General features: G+C 43.6%; 2 protein-coding genes and 1 pseudogene across 2 annotated transcripts in view; 1 reads left to right on the top strand and 2 right to left on the bottom strand.

Moving 5' to 3' along the window:
• The window catches only part of LOC100998162 (putative protein SSX8), a 148,850-nt gene that overhangs the window by 34,539 nt on the left and 99,721 nt on the right, over positions 1-14,590 (bottom strand). The gene's annotated exons all lie outside the window — the stretch shown is intronic.
• The window catches only part of LOC116272091 (putative protein SSX8), a 47,574-nt gene that overhangs the window by 11,570 nt on the left and 21,414 nt on the right, over positions 1-14,590 (top strand). The gene's annotated exons all lie outside the window — the stretch shown is intronic.
• Positions 12,776-13,877, bottom strand: LOC100997811 (annotated as a pseudogene).

Genomic DNA, 14,590 nt, shown 5'->3' with positions numbered 1-14,590 from the left:
GATTGTGAGTCGTGACAGGGAACATTTTTACTTAGGTTCCTTGGTTATATAAAGCTCCCGACTATCTGTCTATCATGTACAGACAAAGAGTGAACACGGTCCCCTCTCCACAAATGTGTTTCTCTCCATTATTACTGTGAAGGGCTGAAGTTACACCAAGTTCTGATACATCACTTTTTGGGTTTTTGTGAGACAGGATCACACTCTGTCACCCCGGTTGGAGTGCAGTGATACAATTACAGTTCACTGCAACCTTGATTTCCCAGGCTCAAGGGATTTTTCCACTTCAGCTTCCGAACTAGCTGGGACTACAGGCACACGCCACCACACCCAGCTAGTTTTTGTATTTTTTCTAGAGACGGGACCCACTATTTTGCCCAGGCTGGTCTAGATCTCCTGGTCTCAGGCAATCCTCCTGCCTCAGCCTCCCAAGGGCTGGGATGACAAGTATGAGCCACCTCGCCAGGCCTTCACTTTCTTTAATGAACAATTATCAGAGTTTCATCTTAGAGGAAAAAGTGGGTACTACCTGACAATCTGAGTGTGGTGTTGGAGGGGAATCTGGCTGATTCAGATGTTTCCAATGAAATTTTAAATTAACCTACCTGATGATTATCCTAAGGCCCTTTCCTGCTCCGTGTTTTTTAAATTCTGGGTTTGGAGTTTTTCAGATGCTTTGTTACAAGGAGCATCTCTTGGCCAGGAACCGTGACTCAGGCTGTAATCCCAGCACTTTGGACAGTTGAGGCAAGCAGATCACTTGAGGTCAGGAGTTCGAGACCAGCCTGGCCTACATGGCGAAACCCCCATCTCTACTAAAAATACCAAAATTAGCCGGCCGTGGTGGCGGGTCCCTGTGAATCCCAGTTACTGTAGTGGCTGAGGCAGGAGACAGAGGGTGCAATGACCCGAGATCACACCACTGCACTCCAGCCTGGGCGACAGAGTAAGTCTATCTCAAAAAACAAACAGCATCTCTTGCCTACAGTGATTTGAGCTGTGGTCTTGTCTCCTTGGGTTTCTCTATCAGTCTGATCCCATCTACTCTATCTCCCAGGAATGCCTCAATATTTTTGGTGGACCACTGACACGTTTTCTTATTTTCCTCTACTGTTAAGAATTGACCCTTGAAAACATTTTCTTCCCAGTTCAATGGAATGTTGAGTCGGGCACAGGATCTATCTGCCATCTTGCTCCAATCATCTGGTTTTAGATATTTTATGTATATTTGTCACTATATAAGTGTAATTTTTCTCAATTTGGTTTTCTAAATGGTTGTTATTGGTATGTAGAAAACCTATCTGTTATTGTATATAATACTTTGTTACCTGTCTGGGTGCAGCTTCCCCTGCATTTCGGCACGAGGCTCAAGCTGTTTATTCTCCAAAAGAAAACTGACAGGCTGGGTGTGATGGCTCATACGTGTAATCCCAGCATTTTGGGAGACTGAGGTGGGTGGATCACCTGAGGTCAGGAGTTCGAGACCAGCCTGGCCAAGATGGCGACACCCCATCTCTACTAAAAATCAAAAAAAAAAAAAAGTAGCCAGGCATTGGTGGTGCGCACCTGTATTCCCAGCTACTAGGGCAGCAGAGGCGGCAGGATCACTTGAACTCGAGAGGCAGAGATTGCAGTGAGCCGAGATCTTGTCACTACACTCCAGCATGGGCGACAGAGACTCTATCTCTAAACAAAAAAGAAAAAGAAAAAAAAGAAAATTCACTTCACAGGCAATAGATAGCTATAAAAGGATAATTTATGGACGATTTCATAGGGGAGATTGATGGAAAGAAAGGAAGTATACATTTTACCGACCTGGGCAGTTCACTGCAAAAATCACCAGAACTGCCCTTTTCTCTAAAAATAGTATCCATAAGCTATTCTACTACTGGTTCTTCTAGTCCTTCCCTCTATTCCAAATCCTCAAATTGTCCTTTTCCTTATTGGGGTAATTATCCTCTGCCCAGATCTGGGTCCTCCGCAATACTTAGCACTGTCTTCGACTGTGTGAATTCCCATTACTTTGGCTCAGGTTCCCAAAGAAACAGGCTTTGGGCCATACAGGACACCTCTAGACAGACTACACTGAGAAACCATGCTTGGAACGGTGCATGGGGAGAGGAGAGGGAATTTACATACCTGGCTCTCACTCCTGGTTCTTTTTCTTATTGGTCAAAATTTACCCCACCGGCACAAACTCTTCCACACTTCTAGATTGCATCACCTGCCCCTTTGGCAGCTGTCTGGGAAGTCACATCCCACACTTTGAAGTGTAGTGTTTCATACAATCCAAAACTGGTAGTAGAGGCGAGGTGTGGTGGCTCACACCTCTAATCCTAGCACTTTGAGAGGCCAAGGCAGGCAGATCATGAGGTCAGGAGTTCGAGACTAGCCTGGCGAGCATGGTGAAACCCCATCTCTACTAAAAATACAAATTTTGCTTGGCATGATGGCCGTGCTTGTAATCCCAGCTACTTGGTGGGCGGAGGTAGGAGTATCGCTTGAACCAGGGAGGTGGAGGTTGAAATGAGCTGAGATCACACCACTACACTCCAGCCTGGGCAACAGAGGGAGACTCCCTCTCAAAAACAAACAAACAAACAAAAAAGCCAAACAAACAAAAAATAAAAAGTGGTACAGAAACCAGAAAGTCCAGGTATGTAGCCAACTGGCCTGGTTGTACAACAGCAACCAAGGGTGAAAACTAAATACTCCCAGGCACGTCCTAAGTTCACCGAGTAACTGGAGTACCCATCTGTGCTAGTTAACTGCCTTTATCCAAAGGAAAAATAAAACTCACATCTCTATGACAAGCAGGTGCTTACAGCTTGGAGCAAGTCACCTAGGCTAGACTCCCCTGCTGACAGGGAGACAGGGACATCATCTTCCTCGAGGTTCACATTTCAAAGAGATGGCTCCAAGGCCCTGAAGACATTCCTAGGGGACGGGCATGGTGGCTCACGCCTGTAATCTCAACACTTTGGGAGGCTGAGGCTGGAGGATCACTTGAGGCCTGGAGTTCAAGTTCAAGACATTCCTGGGTTCTACGGTGGACAGAGGCTTACATATCAAAGGAAGAATTTACAAATACAATTTTTCTCAAGGAAATGCTGTAAGGAAAGTGAAATGGGAAAAGGTCTCTTCTTGACCTTTTGGCAACAGGAAAAACTCAATTTTATGTTTAGTTACCCTTACAATTTCCCTCTATTGTTATACTTTTATAGTAACACTGCAGTTTTCTAATTATCTCCACTGCTGTTTCTATCTTTCTCTGGGTAGTTTACCGTCCCATAAATATCCAACAAGTCCTTAGTAAGACGCAAAGCAAAGCGATTATCAACATTATAATAGAATGCTTTTCTTTTTTTTTTTCGGGACAGAGTTTCACTCTTTTTGCCCAGCCTGAAGTGCAGTGGCGCAATGTCGGCTCACTGCAATCTCTGTCTCCTGAGTTCAAGTGATTCTCCTGCCTCAACCTCTCGGGTAGCTGGGATTACAGGTGCTCACCACTACGCCTGGCTAATTTTTGTATTTTCAGTAGAGATGGGGTTTCACCATGTTGTCCAGGCTGGTCTAGAACTCGTGACCTCAAGTGACCCACCTGCCTAGGCATCCCAAAGAGATGGGATTACAGGCGTGAGCCACTGCACCCGGGTGTAATTAGTAATAGCATAATAAATTTAGTCTGTACAATGGTTTTGAACCAAGATCCCAAGACTAAGGACCACCAGCTAAACAAATCAAAAACCTATGGGGGAATTGAATGAGACCTCTTGTAGTTTTTGACTAGCATTTTAGAATTAGGTTAAATTAAAACAGAGTGCCAACTCTATAAAAGGGACCACTAGGTGAATTATAGGATTTGGGGGTCAGGGTCTGTCAAGTGAAAAATTAGACATTCAGGGGATTAGAGTCTCATTATGTTGTGAAGACTTATTCTGGTGTCTTGGGAAAAGCTGTCTACAGTGTGGAAACATCAACTTCTCATCCTGATTTGTCGTTTGAATGTCTCTGGTTATGGCATTGGACAGTTTGGAGAACTCTTTGCGTGGTCCATACATCAGGCCTGAGACTTGTTCCTTAAAATTTATGCACTTTTATCTTATAGGACTTATAAATCAAAAATAAAATCCTAACCCCTGTCCCACTGCAACAATCTGAATGGACTTCTTCCTCAGCCAGGGCTCTTTTAAAATTTAACCTGAGAGATGGTTTGAGGCCATGACAGGAAGTGAGGGTCAGACATGCCTCAATATACCTCTCTGGCATCAACATCAACACAGACTTGAAGTCTGATAAGAAACATGTTATGGCTGGGTGTGGTTGCTCATGACTATAATCTGAGCATTTTGGGAGGCCGAGGCAGTTGATTACCTGAAGTCAGGAGTACGAGACCAGCCTGACCAATGTGGTGACACTCCGTCTCTACTAAAAATACAAAAGTTAGCTGGGTGCGGTGGCAGGCGCCTGTAATCCCAGCTACTCAGGAGGCTGAGACAGGAGAATCACTTGAACCCGGGAGGCAGAGGTTGCAGTGACCTGAGATCGCGCCACTGCACTCTGGCCTGGGCAGCAGAGCAAGGCTCCATCTGAAGAAAAAAAAAAAAAAAAAAGAAACGTGTTACAACCTAATCTCTCTGTAGCCTAATACCTGAAGGCTTCCTCTGCAAGTAAGAACTTGGGTTTTCACAATCCTTTATCTTAACCCTGACATTCCTTTCTGTTGATCCTAGGGTTTTGTTTTGTTTTGTTTTTGTTTTGAGACAGAGTTTCCCTGTGTCGCCTAGGCTGGAGTGCAATGGGCAGGATCTCGGTTTCACTGCAACCTCCGTCTCCCGGGATCAATCAATTCTTGTGCCTCCAGTAGCTGGGACCACAGGCGCGGGACACCAAGCCCAGTTAATTTTATGTCCTTTTTTTAGAGGAGTTTTGCCATGTTGCTCAGCCTGGTCTTGTACTTCTGGCCTGGTGACCCATCTGCCTCGGCCTCCCAAAGTGCTGGGATTCCAGGCGTGAGCCAACGTGCCTGGCCTACTAATTAGGTTTCTTCTTCCTAAGGAAAACTGAGCTTTGAACGGGTTAAGTTTTTAAGTCCATGTAACTTTCTGTATTGCTTTTGAAGTCTATTGACTATCATTCTGGTTAAATGAGTGACTTATTTCCACGGTGACCCATGATCCTGTTTTGAACAAATGTTTTGAGCCTTTTAATGTCTTTGACAAACTTTCCCCAAATCCAATTCTTTTCAAATTTATCTATTGCTGTTGAACGAACTAATCAAATTCTAATTTAAGTCTTTTTAACATGAAATTGACTTTGAGATTTACCAGTGAGGCCCCTGGAGAGCCTCAGTGAATGTGTCTCTCATTAGGCTTATTTGATATGTTAGATTATATGAAAAGCAATGTCAAATAATACAATAACACTAATTGCTGTTTACATTCATATAGATATGTTATTGATGTTAATGTCCTGAAGATCATATAAAATTTACAGAGATCTGATGGTCCTGGTGTGATGCTATCAGTCATGATTCTGGTTGTTATCTTAAAATGCTCTATATAATAGAAATAACTGAATTTTTTTCACAATTTGGACCTTTCATCAGATCTTAATCATTACTATTCTAAGCTATATCATCTACAGTGCTGATTCTTCTCTAAAAGCATCCAGAATCAGATTCATAAAAAACATTTTAACAAGTACTTTGGAATATAGATTTGTAATAACATTCAGATCCATGAACTAAATAAATTATTTTTCAAAACTCTAATGAAAACTGATGGTTTCATGCAACTGATGATCAAGATCAAGCAGAACTAAAATTAATTACATGAGGCTAAATAACTGATAATGTTTTTATGACCTTTATTTAAAACTTTATTTATTCTTGGGCTGGACACAGTGGCTCACACCTGTAATCCCAGTGCTCTCGGAGGCTGAGACAGGAGGATCCCTGGGGTGCAGGAGTTCAAGACCAACCTGGGCACCATAGGAGACCTGGTTTCTAAAAGAAATTAAGAAAAAAAAAACTTTGATTTTTACTTAAATGTTTGGTTTTCCATATTTAATAAAATGTTCTGGTGGGGTGTGGTGGCTCACTTTGGAAGCCAAGGCAGGAGGATTGCTTGAGCCCAGGAGTTCAAGACCAGTCTGGGGAACATGGCAAAACCCTGTCTCTACCAAAAAAGAAATACAGAAAAGTTAGCTGGGCATGGTGGCATGCGCCTGTGGTCCCAGCTATTTGGGAGGCCGAGGTGGGAGGATCACTTGAGCCAGGAGGCAGAAGTTGCAGGGAGCTGTGTTTGCACAACTGCCAGCAGCCCGTGCAACAAGGCACAACCCTTTCTCAAAAAAATGAAAAAAAAAAGAGAAAATTATCTCTGTTAAACTATCTATAGTATATAACAATTTGGTAAAGTATACTTTTGTAAACTAAGATGGAAAGGTTTGCTTTTTCTTTCTGCTCAATTCCTCCAGAATTCGAAAACTGTTTGGAAATATTATGACAATATGGTTATTTACATAGGTCCAGTAATAACCTGCTCTTGGTGCCTAATTCAACTCCAACATGGCAAAAATCTCCAGCCCTACAGAGAGTCCCTGATTGCTGTTTTCCAGAAATAGGCTGGAAAGGATGGTTACAATAGCATTCACTCCAAGACGGAGTTCCCAAGCTTCATGAATAGAGAACTGGATGCCTTCACAAAGAACCAGAGGGCCCCAGTGTCCTTGACCACATGATGAAGCAACTGGACCTCACTAGTGATGGGCAGCTAGATTTCCAAGAATTTCTGCATCTGATAGATGGCATGACTGTGGCTTACCATGACTCTTTTCTCAAGGCTGCCCATTGCAAGAAGCAGATCTGAGGATCCCTTGGGCCTGGTTTCCAAAGCCACCGCATTTCCTCCAGCGTTGCCATCACCAGCTCCTCACAGCCCACACATACCCTGGGCCCAGCACATCCACCACCTCATGCAGGCCCTGCCTGCAGGTAGTAATAAGACCATTCCCTCCTGCCTGCAGCTCCCCACTCCCTCTGCCCCCTGTGCTTCCTCCCACTCCCCTCCCCTGCCCTCCCCTCTCCTCCCCTCCTTTCCTTTCTTCTATTCTCTCAAGCACACCTACCACCTCATGCAGGTAGTAATAAAATCATACTTCTTTTCTCTCTCTTTCTTTCTTTCTTTCTTTCTTTCTTTCTTTCTTTCTTTCTTTCTTTCTTTCTTTCTCTCTCTCTCTCTCTCTGTTTCTTTTTCTTTTTTCTTTTTCCAGAGATGGGAGTCTAGTTATGTTGCCCAGGCTGACTTTGAACTCCTGGTCTCAAGTGGTCTCCCAAAGTTCTGGGATTATAGGTGTGAGCCACTGCACCAGGCCCATTTTTTTTTTTTTTTTCAACAAGAAAAAAAAAATCTGCTGTCTCTTTATAGATGGATACAATTAAAAACATTGGTTATAGGGCCAGGCATGGTGGCTCACACCTGTAATCCCAGCACTTTGGGAGGGTGAGGCGTGTGGGTCATCTGAGGTCAGGAGTTTGAGACCAGCCTGGCCAACATGGTGAAACCACATCTCTACTAAAAATATTTAAAAATGTAGCATGGTGTGGTGGCACACATCTATAATCCTGGCTACTCAGGAGGCTGATGCAGGAAAATTGCTTGAATCCAGGAGGTGGAGGCTGCAGTGAGCTGACATCTTACTAGTGCACACCAGCCTGGGTGACAGAGTAAGACCCTGTCTCAAAAAGAAAAAAAAAAACATTATATTACCAAGGCTTTCATCAAAATGCATGGAATGCCTGACTCAAGTGTTTTTAGCTTTACAGTGGGTGAATAAAAATGGTCACTTTCTGGCAGGCCAAGGAACCTTGAGAATGTAGGTGAAATCTAAAGTCGGCCTTGGTTTCACTTTCTATCCTCAAGAGGTTTTTAAATCTGAGATACCTAAGTGATCATTATATAGAGAAAAATTATGTTGTTAAAGAAAAGCTCTAATGGACCAGTTATTAGATTGTAGCTCTCTGCATTTTTCTAGTTCTTGTTTTTTTGTTTGCTTGTTATGTGTGTGTGTGTGTGTTTGACAGAGTCTGGCTCTGTCAGCAGGCAGGAGTGCAGTGGCAGGATCTCAGCTCGCTGCAACCTCTGTCTCCCAGGTTCAAGCGATTTTCCTGCCTCAGCCTCCCGAGTAGCTGGGACAACAGGTGCATTCCACCATGCTCAGCTAATTTTTGTATTTTTAGTAGAGACGGTATTTCACCACTTTGGCCAAGATGATCTCGATCTCTTGACCTTGTGATCCACTCACCTCAGCCTCCCAAAGTGGTGGGGTTACAGGTGTGAGCCACTCTGCCCGGCTGAGTTGTTGTTATCTACATATAGACTAGATTAGATCAAATTTTTTTTCAATAAAATTATTAAAAACAGAAACTGCGCTGTTCCTGAAGTCTGTTGATGAAAAAAGTCAAACTCTGGAAAACATTTGAAGAGATTTATTCTGAGCCAAATAGGAGTGACCATGACCCATGACGTGGCCTCAGGAGGTCCTGAGTTGCCCAAGGAGGTCGGGGTGCAGCTTGGTTTTATACATTTTATGGAGACTCAATCAAATACTTTTAAGTAATACTTTGGTTTGGTCTAGAAAGGCAGGACAACTCAAAGCAGGAGCTACCAGTGTATAGGTAGATTTAAACATTTTTCTGGTTGACAATTGGTTGGGTTTATCTAAAAGCCTAGGATGGGCCGGGCACGGTGGCTCACGCCTGTAATGTCAGCACTTTGGGAGGCTGAGGCCGGTGAATCACCTGAAGTCAGGAGTTTGAGACCAGCCTGGCCAACATGGTGACACCCCGTCTCTATTAAAGATACAAAAAAATTAGCCAGGTGTGGTGGTGGGCGCCTATAATCCCAGCTACTCAGGAGGCTGAGACAGGAGAATTCCTTGAATCCGGGCGGTAGAGGTTACAGTGAGCCAAGAACGCACCATTGCACTCCAGCCTGGGCAACAGATCTAGACTCTGCCTCAAAACAAAAACAAAACAAACAAACAAACAAAATTGTCTAGCATCAACAGAAAGGAATGCCTGGGTTAAGACAGAGGATTGTGGTGACCTAAGTTCTTATTTGCAGAGGAAGCCTTCAGGGACTAGGTTTCAGAGAGAATAGGTTGTAACATGTTTCTTATGAGATTTAAGTCTGTGTTGATGTTGATGCCAGAGAAGTATAATGAGGCATGTCTGACCCACAAGTGCTGTCATGGCCTAAAACAGTCTCTCAGGTTAATTTTAAAAGAGCTCTGGCTGAGGAGGAAGTCCATTCAGATGGTTAAGGGGGAGTGGGGGTGCTTAGGATGTTATTTTTAGTTTACAAATACAGTGAGATAAAACTGCATGTTTTATTTTTTTTTTTTTTTTTTTAGACAGAGTCTTGCTCTGTTGCCAAGGCTGGAGTGCAGTGGCAAGATCTTGGCTCACTGCAACCTCCGCTTCCCGGGTTCACACGATTCTTCTGCTTCAACCTCCCGAGTAGCTGGGACCACAGGCATGTGACACCATCCCGTTAATTTTTTGTGTTTTTAGTAGAGGCGGGGTTTCATTGTGTTACCCAGGACAGTCTGGACCTCTTGACCTCGTGATCCGCCCACCCTGGCATCCAAAAGTGCTGGGATTACAGGCATGAACCACTGCGCCCAGCCAAAGTGCATAAATTTTAAGGAACAACTCTCGTGCTTGAGGTATGAACCACACAAAAAGTTCACCAGACTGTCCAATGCCATAACCAGAGACATTTCAACGACAAATCAGGATGAGAAGTTGATGTTTCCACACTGTGGACAGCTTTTCCCAAGACGTCGGAATAATTCTTCATATCATAATGAGACTCTTACCCCCTTAATGTCTACATTTTTCACTTGAGAGAACCGGAACCCCAAATCCTTTGATTCATCTAGTGGTCTCTTTTACAGAGTTGGCACTCTGCTTTAATTCAACCCAGTCCTAAAAGGCTACTCAAAGACTACAAGAGGTCTCATTCAATTCCCCCATAGTGTTTTGGTTTGTCTTGGGATCTTGGTTCAAAACCATTGTACAAACTAAATTTATTATCCTACTGCTAATTATAGCTGGGTGCAATAGCTCACGCCTGTAATCCCAGCACTTTGGGATGGCAAGGCGGGCAGATCACTAGAGGTCAGGAGTTAGAAACCAACCTGGCCGACATGGTGAAATCCTGTCTCCACTGAAAATACAAAAATGAGCCGGACGTGATGGTAAGCACCTGTAATCTCTGCTACTTAAGAGGCTGAGGCAGGAGATTCTCTTGAACCAAGGAGGTGGAGGTTGCAGTGAGCCGGGATCACGCCACTGCACTTCATCCTGGGTGACAGAGCAAGAATCCATCGCAATAAAATAAAATAAAATAAAATAAAATAAAATAAAATAAAATAAAACAATTGCTAATTATTTTGGTATTATGATCTTTGAGCTCCGTTCTTGTTGCCTGTCTAATATTTGTTAAGCCAGTTCTCCCAACAGGATAATGATAGCCCAGGGTGTCAAGATGATTGCTAATACAGATGAAACTAACGAGATGGAACTTGATACTGAACTCCAGACAAACATGCCTGATTTTTTTTTTCCTTCTGGCCTCTTTGTGGCTCATATGTGGCCCATGTCCCTGATATTGCCTCCCTTACCTTTCCCTTGACATGGGACAAAGACAACCGGCCCAGGTCCATCCTGGCATGGAGTGACAATGAAGCCTCACTTTAAGATGGCTGATCAGTGAGGTTTTCAAAGAAAGATGTTGATCAAAAAAGGGAGTGTGAAAGCTGATTGTGAGAATGAACCAACTTCTCCAGGGCCAATGAACCTCATTTCAAAACAATATGTAACATTTTTCTTTCTAATAAAACTTCCAACTTCTCTTTGTTTGTTGCACATATTGAAGACCACCCTAGTCCGTGTGTATGCTCTGAATTGCAATTTTGTGATTCCCGAATACAGCATTTGATTTAGGGATTTGTCTCTAGAATTTATTTTGACTTTGACACAATCAACCAGTATGATGTGTTTAAAGGTCGCCCCGCCCTCAGACAAGGTGAGTATTATACTGAATTTAAAAACTCATTCTAGGATGGGCATGGTGGCTCACATCTGTAATCCTAACACTTTGGGAAGCCAAGGTGGGTGGATCACCTGGGGTGAGGAGTTCAAGACCAGCCTGGCTAACATGGTGAAACCCCATCTCTATAAAAAATACAAAATTATCTGGGCAAGGTGGCCCATGCTTGTAATCCCAGCCACTCGGGAGGCTGAGGCAGGAGAATCACTCGAACTCAGGAGACAGAGGTTGCAGTGAGCCGACATCACACCATCGCACTGCAGCCTGGGCAACAAGAGTGCAACTCCGTCACCCCCCAAAAAATTATTCTATTATAATCTTGATAATTGCTTTGCTTTGCATCTTACTATGGACTTGTTGGATATCTAGGTGGCTGTAAACTACTCAGAGAAAGATAGAAACGCAGTGGAGACAATTAGAAAATTGCAGTGTTACTATAAAAGAATAACAATAGGGGGAAATTGTAAGGGTAACTAAACATAAAATTGAGTTTTTCCTGTTGCCAAAAGGCCAAGAAGAGACCTTTCCCCATTTCACTTTCCTTACAGCATTTCCTTGAGAAAAATTGTACTTGTAAATTCTTCCTTTGATATGTAAGCCTCTGTCTACCCTAGAACCCAGGAATGTCTTGAACTTGAACTCTAGGCCTCAAGTGATCCTCCAGTCTCAGCCTCCCAAAGTGTTGGGATAAGAGGTGCGAGCCACCATGCCCGGTCCCTAGAAATGTCTTTCTTCAGGGCCTTGGAGCCATCTCTTTGAAATGTGAACCTCGAGGAAGATGATGTCCCTGTCTCCCTGTCAGCAGGGGAGTCTAGCCTAGGTGCCTTGCTCCAAGCTGTAAGCACCTGCTTGTCATAGAGATGTGAGTTTTATTTTTCCTTTGGATAAAGGCAATTAACTAGCACAGATGGGTACTCCAGTTACTCGGTGAACTTAGGACTTGCCTGGGAGTAGTTTTCACCCTTGGCTGCTGCTGTATAACCAGGCCAGTTAGCTACATATCTGGACTTTCTGGTTTCTGCTACCACTTTTTTGATTGTTTGTTTGTTTTGTATGTTTTTGAGGCGGAGTCTTGCTCTGTCGCCCAGGCTGAAGTGCTGGTATGGTCTCAGCTGACTATAACTTCTGCCTCCCAGGGTCAAGTGATTCTCCTGCCTCAGCCTCCCGAGTAGTTAGGATTATAGGTGCGTGCCACCATGCTGGGCTAATTTTTGTATTTTTAGTAAAGACGGAGTTTCACCATGCTCGCCAAGCTCGTCTCGAATGGCTGACCTCATGATCGCCTGCCTTGGCCTCCCAAAGTGATGGGATTACAGGAGTGAGCCACCGCACCCGGCCTCTGCTACCACTTTTGGATTGTATGAAACACTACACTTCAAAGTGTGGGATCTGGCTTCCCAGACAACTGCCAAAGGGTCAGATGATGCAATCTAGAAGTGTGGGGGAGTTTGTGCCTGTAGAGTAAATTTTGACCAATAAGAAAAAGAACCAGGAGTGAGATCCAAAGAGCAGAGGTGTTTTTTTGTTTGTTTGTTTTTGGTTTTTGTGCTTAAAAAATAAAGTGGGCCAGCTTCAATGCCTCACACCTGTATTCCCAGAATTTGGGAGGCCACTTGAGCCCAGGAGTTCAGGACCAGCCTGACCAACATAATGAGACCCCTATCTCAAAAAAAAATAAAACAACAACAAACAAACAAACAAACAAACAAAAAACAAAGGAAAAGAGAAGAGAAAAGAAGAGAAGAGAAGTACGGTTTTATTACTACCTGCAGGCAGGGCCTGCCTGAGGTGGTAGGTGTGCTGGGCCCAGGGGATGTGTGGGCTGTGAGGAGATGGTGATGGCGAGGCTGGAAGGAAATGGGGTGGCTTGGAAACCAGGCCCAGGGGATCCTCAGACCCGCTTCTTGCAATGGGCAGCCTTGAGAAAAGAGTCATGGTAAGCCACAGTCATGCCATCCATCAGATGCAGAAATTCTTGGAAATCTAGTTGCCCATCACTAGTGAGGTCCAGTTTCTTCATCAGTGGTCAAGGACACTGGGGTCCTTCTGGTTCTTTGTGAAGGCATCCAGTTCTCTATTCATGAAGCTTGGGAACTCCATCTTGGGGTGAATGCTGTTGTAACTATCCTTTCAAGCCTGTTTCTGGAAAATAGCAATCAGGGACTTGATGCACTGCTCTGTCTCTGTAGGGCTGGAGATTTTCGCCATGTTGGAGTTGACTGAGGCATCAAGAGCAGGTTTTTACTGGACCTGTGTAAATAACCATATTGCCATAAGAATAGTTGCAAATAGTTTTCGAATTCTGGAGGAATCGAGTAGAAAGAAAAACTGAACACTTCCATCTTAGTTTACAAAAGTATACTTTATCAAATTGTTGTAAACTATAGATAGTTTAACAGAGAAAATTTTCTCTTTTTTTTTTCATCTTTTTGAGAAAGGGTTGTGCTCTGTTGCACAGGTTGGAGTGCAGTGGTGCAAACACGGCTCCCTGCAATTGCTGCCTCCTGGCTCAACTGATCATCCCACCTCGGCCTCACAAGTAGCTGGGACCACAGGCATGCACTACCATGCCCAGCTAAATTTTGTATTTTTTTGTAGAGACAAGGTTTTGCCATATTGCCCAGAGTGGTCTTGAACTTCTAGACTCAAGCTATCCTCCCATTTGGCCTTCCAAAGTGAGCCACCACATTCCACTAGAAAATGTTCTTATATGTGGAAAACAAAACATTTAAGTAAAAAACAAAGTTTTTATTTTCTTAATTTTTTTTTAGAAACGGGTCAACTATGTTTGCCAGGTTGCTCTTGAACTCCTGCACTCAAGGGATCCTCCTGTCTTAGCCTCCCAAAGTGCTGGGATTACAGATGTGAGCCACTGCTCCCAGCCCAAGAACAAATAAAGTTTTAAATAAAGGTCAAAAATACATTAGCTTTATCAGTTATTTAGCCTCATGTAATTAATTTTTGTTCTACTTGATCTTGTTGATCAGTTGCATGAACCCATCAGTTTCTGTTTGAGTTTTTAAAAAAAATTATTTAGTTCATTGATCTGAAATTTATTAGAAATCTATATTCAACAGTAATTGTTAGAATCTTTTTTATGACTCTGATTCTATACACCTTTAGAGAAGAATCAGCACTGTAGGTGAAAAAACAGAATGATGATGATTGGTTCAAGCCAGGGATCCCAGCACTTTGGGAGGCCGAGGCAGGCGGATGACTTGAGGCCAGGAATTCAAGATCAGCCTGAGCAACATGGTAAAACCTCTTCTCTATTAAAAGGACAAAACATTAGCTGTGCGCGGTGGCCTGTGCCTGTGGTTCCAGGTATTCTGAGGAATGAGAATTGCTTGAACTCAGAAGACAGAAGTTGCAGTGAGCCGAGATCACGCCGTTGCACTCCAGCCTGGGCGAAAGAGAGACTCCGTCTCAAAAGAAAAACAAAACAAAACAAAACAAAACCCCAGGCTCGA

This window comes from Papio anubis, chromosome X, assembly GCF_008728515.1.
Source record: "Papio anubis isolate 15944 chromosome X, Panubis1.0, whole genome shotgun sequence".
NCBI classification, from domain to species: Eukaryota; Metazoa; Chordata; class Mammalia; order Primates; family Cercopithecidae; genus Papio; species Papio anubis.
This window is presented reverse-complemented; position numbering and strand designations above follow the sequence as displayed.